At 44.6% G+C, this 6,357-nt stretch overlaps 1 pseudogene; it reads right to left on the minus strand.

The window, feature by feature from the left end:
- Positions 1-628: 628 nt before the first annotated feature.
- Positions 629-6,357, minus strand: part of LOC124029903 — a 6,951-nt pseudogene continuing 1,222 nt past the window's right edge.

Raw genomic sequence — 6,357 nt, forward strand, 5'->3', positions numbered from 1 at the left:
TACCAAACATTAGGAACCTGAGGTGCATCCTACCCCTCAGAACAGCCTCAATTTGTCAGGTCATGAACTCCAAAATTGACTCCATTCTCACAGTTGTGTCAAGTTGGCTGGATGTTCATTGGGTGTCGGACCCTTCTTGATACATACGTGAAACTGTTGAGCGTGGAAAAACCCAGCAGCGTTGCAGTTCTTGACTCAAACTGGTGCGCCTGCCACCTACTAACATACCCTGTCAAAAAGGCACTTAAATCTTTTGTCTTGCCGATTCACCCGCTGAAAGACACACATACACAATCCATGTCTTAAATTCTCTCAAGTCTTACAATTCCTACTTTAACCCGTCTCCTCCCCTTCATCTTCACTGATTGAAGTGGAGTTATCAGGTAACGTCAATAAGGGATCATAGCTTTCACCTGGGTTCACCTTGTCAGTCTGTCATGGAAGCATGAGGTGTTCTTAATGTTTTGTGCACTCAGTGTATATATGTATTTTGTGTTTCTGTTAACGTGTGTGTGTGTGTGTGTGTGTGTGTGTGTGTGTGTGTGTGTGTGTGTGTGTGTGTGTGTGTGTGTGTGTGTGTGTGTGTGTGTGTGTGTGTGTGTGTGTGTGTGTGTGTGTGTGTGTAACTTCACGCTACGACGCCCAGGCTGAGCTCTGCGTGGTGTGTGAGCCATATTGCCTCGGTTGGGGCATCGTCCTCCTCGCTCGGCCTTATGGGAGCCGCCAAATTCCGGAAGTCGTGGCGGATCTTAAAGGACACGGTGACATCCCCGTCCTCCTCGCTGAGGGACCACCTTGATGAAAGAAACCGATCTTATTGGATTTCCTGAAGGCCACCACACTGGAGGAGAGACAGGAGCAGAGAGGGCAGGTTAGGAGACCAGGGGCAGAGGAAGGTTAGGAGACCAGGGGCAGAGGGGAAGGTTAGGAGACCAGGGGCAGAGAGGAAAGGTTAGGAGACCAGGGGCAGGAAAGGTTAGGAGACCAGGGGCAGAGAGGGCAGGTTAGGAGACCAGGGGCAGAGAGGGAAGGTTAGGAGACCAGGGGCAGAGAGGAAAGGTTAGGAGACCAGGGGCAGAGAGGGAAGGTTAGGAGACCAGGGGCAGAGAGGGAATGTTAGGAGATGAGGGCCAGAGAGGGCAAGTTAGGAGACGAGGGCCAGAGAGGGAAGGTTAGGAGATGAGGGCCAGAGAGGAAGGTTAGGAGATGAGGGGCCAGAGAGGGAAGGTAGGAGATGAGGGCCAGGAGATGAGATGAGGGGCTGAGAGGGAAGGTTGGGAGATGAGGCCAGAGAGGAGGGCTGAGAGGGAAGGTTGGGAGATGAGGGGCCAGAGAGGGAAGGTTAGGAGATGAGGCCAGAGGAGGGAAGGTTAGGAGATGAGGGCCAGAAGGGAAGTTGGGAGATGAGGGGGCTGAGAGGGAAGGTTGGGAGATGAGGGCCAGAGAGGAAGTTGGGAGATGAGGGCTGAGGGGAAGGTTGGAGATGAGGGCCAGAGAGGAAGGTTAGGAGATGAGGGCCAGAGAGGGAAGGTTAGGAGATGAGGGCCAGAGAGGGAAGGTTAGGAGATGAGGCCAGAGGAGATTGGGAGATGAGGGGCTGAGAGGAAGGTTCAGAGATGAGGCAGAGAGAGTATGGGACGAGGCCCAGAGCTCCCTCATCTCCCCTTATATTCCCTATGAAGTACATTTGTTTTAACCTAGAGCTAATGTAATTTCTCCTCAGTTCTGACCATATCGTCACTTATAACGGTGTGTGTACCAGCGTGTGTGTGTGTACCAGTGTGTGTGTGTACCAGCGTGTTTGTGTGTACCAGCGTGTGTGTACCAGCGTGTGTGTGTACCAGCGTGTGTGTGTACCAGCGTGTGTGTGTACCAGCGTGTGTGTGTGTGTACCAGCGTGTGTGTGTACCAGCGTGTGTGTACCAGCGTGTGTGTGTGTACCAGCGTGTGTGTGTACCAGCGTGTGTGTGTACCAGCGTGTGTGTGTGTACCAGCGTGTGTGTGTACCAGCGTGTGTGTGTACCAGCGTGTGTGTGTGTGTACCAGCGTGTGTGTGTGTGTACCAGCGTGTGTGTGTGTGTACCAGCGTGTGTGTGTGTGTACCAGCGTGTGTGTGTGTCTTACTCTGGGTCGTCCTTGAAGTCCTGTGGCTCGGCCAACTCGTCGTAATCTGCTGCAGCATCCTTCCCTGCCAGGACCAACTCCTTGGTAGGAACCATCACCTATAAAACATCATCATCATCATCATCATCATCAACATCCTTCCCTGCCAGGACCAACTCCTTGGTAGGAACCATCACCTATAAAACATCATCATCATCATCATCATCATCATCATCAACAACAACATCCTTCCCTGCCAGGACCAACTCCTTGGTAGGAACCATCACCTATAAAACATCATCATCATCATCATCATCATCAACAACATCCTTCCCTGCCAGGACCAACTCCTTGGTAGGAACCATCACCTATAAAACATCATCATCATCATCATCAACAACATCCTTCCCTGCCAGGACCAACTCCTTGGTAGGAACCATCACCTATAAAACATCATCATCATCATCATCATCAACAACATCCTTCCCTGCCAGGACCAACTCCTTGGTAGGAACCATCACCTATAAAACATCATCATCATCATCATCAACAACATCCTTCCCTGCCAGGACCAACCCCTTGGTAGGAACCATCACCTATAAAACATCATCATCATCATCATCAACAACATCCTTCCCTGCCAGGACCAACTCCTTGGTAGGAACCATCACCTATAAAACATCATCATCATCATCATCATCATCATCATCAACAACATCCTTCCCTGCCAGGACCAACTCCTTGGTAGGAACCATCACCTATAAAACATCATCATCATCATCATCATCATCATCATCATCAACAACAACATCCTTCCCTGCCAGGACCAACTCCTTGGTAGGAACCATCACCTATAAAACATCATCATCATCATCATCATCATCAACAACATCCTTCCCTGCCAGGACCAACTCCTTGGTAGGAACCATCACCTATAAAACATCATCATCATCATCATCATCATCATCATCATCAACAACAACATCCTTCCCTGCCAGGACCAACTCCTTGGTAGGCACCATCACCTATAAAACATCATCAACAGATGTCAGGGGTGAGAGGTCAGCAGTAGGGTTACAAAGGAAGGGTATATTCCTGGAAACGTCTTAAATGTTCCAGTAAACTGGTTTCGTTCAAGGATTTTCTGTCATCTATAACAAGACATGAAGTGGCACTTTTGGATAGCCGTCTGTCCCTCCGTGTGGCCTTATATCACAATATGATTAAATAAGATGATTTTTTTAAAAACATTTAAAAGAAAAACAGAATGACAAAGATGCAAAATATCTAAATATAAAACATTAATTGAGTGAATAACATCGGTGTTTAATATGAAGGGTTCAGCACGAAATATAATTTATTTTATTTACTATGCTCATTTGCATGTTGTTGTCAAATGTTTTGTGGCCAAATTGGTCGTAGTTGTGATAAAAAGTCAACAGTCTGAAGAGATGCTGAGAGAAAATAATTTAAATGTTGATTTAAAATGCTTTTTCATTAATTACACTATTTTCTGTTGAACCATATGGTCAATCTACTAGAGACGTGTAACACAAAAAAATAACACAAATATATATATATATATATAAGAATACATTATTTATTCAAGTATAAATTACCAAAGTTGTGTGAGAAAATCTATGGCAATCTGTTAATTACAATAATGACTGAAGATTCTGGTATCTTTGGTAAATTACTGGTAGCTTCGCAAACCTAGTCAGTAGTACCTTCGCAGTGCTGTTGATGTCCTCTGGGTCTCCTTCCTCACAGCCCACCAGGGTGACGTGGGTAATATTCTCCACGGGGTTGGTCAGGGTGAGCAGCACCTGGCACTCCTACAGACAACATGATACATACTGTAAGTCATTCTGCTACCCTACAGACAACATGATACCACTCATACTGTAAGTCATTCTGCTACCCTACAGACAACATGATACCACTCATACTGCTACCCTACAGACAACATGATACCACTCATACTGTAAGTCATTCTGCTACCCTACAGACAACATGATACCTACTGTAAGTCATTCTGCTACCCTACAGACAACATGATTACCACTCATACTGTAGGTCATTCTGCTACCCTACAGACAACATGATACATACTGTAAGTCATTCTGCTACCCTACAGACAACATGATACCACTCATACTGTAAGTCATTCTGCTACCCTACAGACAACATGATACCTACTGTAAGTCATTCTGCTACCCTACAGACAACATGATACCACTCATACTGTAAGTCATTCTGCTACCCTACAGACAACATGATTACCACTCATACTGTAGGTCATTCTGCTACCCTACAGACAACATGATACCACTCATACTGTAAGTCATTCTGCTACCCTACAGACAACATGATACCACTCATACTGTAAGTCATTCTGCTACCCTACAGACAACATGATACCACTCATACTGTAAGTCATTCTGCTACCCTACAGACAACATGATACCACTCATACTGTAAGTCATTCTGCTACCCTACAGACAACATGATACCACTCATACTGTAAGTCATTCTGCTACCCTACAGACAACATGATTACCACTCATACTGTAAGTCATTCTGCTACACAACATGTTCCATTACTTGAATAATTGACTTGCCTTCTGGAAGCGCAGGTTTGGAATGGACATTATTCTGACCTCGGGGATGTAACTCCTTTGGGATTGAAAATCACATCACTTTACTGAGAAATAATACAATTCAAGAGTAGAAAACAAAGGTGAATGTGTTTCGGTTCAGAGGAGATGCTAAGCAATACTTACACAGCCACCAGCTGGATTTTGAACTTTATTGAAGTTGGGTTGAATTCTGGCTTGCTCAGATGGTGCTCACATTTCTAGGAAGAAAAGCAAAAAACAAAATGTATCACGAGTAATTAAGAGAAATTATGAACAAACAACAGTAATATAGTAGTAAAATGTCCTTCCTGAGAAGGTTAGTGTGGTGTAAAGTACTGTGTCTCGTAAACTGACCCTGCATCGCAGAGAGCGCTTGATCAACAGGTGTTTGTGTTTGGGGTGGAGCTGAGAGGCTCCGGCTGGCTGGAAGTCAGGCTGGAGCAGCCGCTGACGCAAGGATGTTACTGGAATACATAACACACACCAGGAAGTTAACACAACATGGTCAACTAGACCACAAAACATGGTCAACTAGACCACAAAACATGGTCAACTAGACATCAGAGAGAGTCAACTAGACATCAGAGAGAGTTAACACAACATGGTCAACTAGACATCAGAGAGAGTTAACACATGGTCAACGAGACATCAGAGAGAGTTAACACAACATGGTCAACGAGACATCAGAGAGAGTTAACACATGGTCAACGAGACATCAGAGAGAGTTAACACAACATGGTCAACTAGACATCAGAGAGAGTTAACACATGGTCAACGAGACATCAGAGAGAGTTAACACAACATGGTCAACTAGACATCAGAGAGAGTTAACACAACATGGTCAACTAGACATCAGAGAGAGTTAACACAACATGGTCAACTAGACATCAGAGAGAGTTAACACAACATGGTCAACTAGACATCAGAGAGAGTTAACACAACATGGTCAACTAGACATCAGAGAGAGTTAACACAACATGGTCAACTAGACATCAGAGAGAGTTAACACAACATGGTCAACGAGACATCAGAGAGAGTTAACACATGGTCAACGAGACATCAGAGAGAGTTAACACAACATGGTCAACTAGACATCAGAGAGAGTTAACACAACATGGTCAACGAGACATCAGAGAGAGTTAACACAACATGGTCAACTAGACATCAGAGAGAGTTAACACAACATGGTCAACTAGACATCAGAGAGAGTTAACACAACATGGTCAACTAGACATCAGAGAGAGTTAACACAACATGGTTAAAACTATAATGTTGATATCATGGATGGTCAGTCCTGTATAGCCTCATAACATGGTTATAACTATAATGTTGATATCATGGATGGTCAGTCCTGTATAGCCTCATAACATGGTTATAACTATAATGTTGATATCATGGATGGTCAGTCCTGTATAGCCTCATAACGTGGTTATAACTATAATGTTGATATCATGGATGGTCAGTCCTGTATAGCCTCATAACATGGTTAAAACTATAATGTTGATATCATGGATGGTCAGTGATTTCATCGATAGCTCTGTTATTTAATTTGTGAGTGGTTACATTTCTCCAGACCCTTCTCTTAGCTTTACTTGCAAAACAGTGGTGGGGAGTA

Source organism: Oncorhynchus gorbuscha, unplaced genomic scaffold (assembly GCF_021184085.1).
Source record: "Oncorhynchus gorbuscha isolate QuinsamMale2020 ecotype Even-year unplaced genomic scaffold, OgorEven_v1.0 Un_scaffold_8119, whole genome shotgun sequence".
Taxonomy (NCBI): Eukaryota; Metazoa; Chordata; class Actinopteri; order Salmoniformes; family Salmonidae; genus Oncorhynchus; species Oncorhynchus gorbuscha.